Source organism: Geospiza fortis, unplaced genomic scaffold, assembly GCF_000277835.1.
Source record: "Geospiza fortis unplaced genomic scaffold, GeoFor_1.0 scaffold12, whole genome shotgun sequence".
Taxonomy (NCBI): domain Eukaryota; kingdom Metazoa; phylum Chordata; class Aves; order Passeriformes; family Thraupidae; genus Geospiza; species Geospiza fortis.
Window position 1 is genome coordinate 4,314,643 of NW_005054323.1, and position 475 is coordinate 4,315,117.

At 51.4% G+C, this 475-nt stretch overlaps 1 protein-coding gene across 1 annotated transcript in view; it reads right to left on the reverse strand.

The window, feature by feature from the left end:
- Positions 1-475, reverse strand: part of ADAMTSL1 (ADAMTS like 1) — a 179,912-nt gene that overhangs the window by 177,909 nt on the left and 1,528 nt on the right. The window lies entirely within an intron of this gene.

Sequence of the window (475 nt, forward strand, 5' to 3'; positions counted from 1 at the left end):
GAGCGGCCTTTGGGCCAATCTCCCTCCTGCTGCTCAGATGCGCAGCGCAACAAAGCCAAGGGATCTGGGGAAAGCGTAGCAGCTACAGAGGGGAAGGAAAAAGAGAGAGGGAGAGGAGGAGTAGTAGGAGGAGAGCGGCAGAATGGCAGGGCTGAGCGGAGTGCTCTGCCTGCAGCTCCCGGAGCTCCGCTCCACCACTTGCCATAAGCTGTTCACGCTTACTGCTAGGTCAGTAGCTCTCCCGAGTGTGCATTGTTCCAGACAGGAGGGAAACTTAATCTGTGTCAATACATAACGTATGCCATAAAATGCACCAATAGGAAAATGCTTACATCCTCCAGGGAGAACGCACAGTTTGCTAAAGCATCGATTCGTTACAGAAAAGTGCTCTCTTTTAGACCGTTTGCTCCGCAATAGAGGTCTGACTCCGCTTTAAAATTTTGAAGCAAAAATGTTTCCAACAGGCCGGGTGACA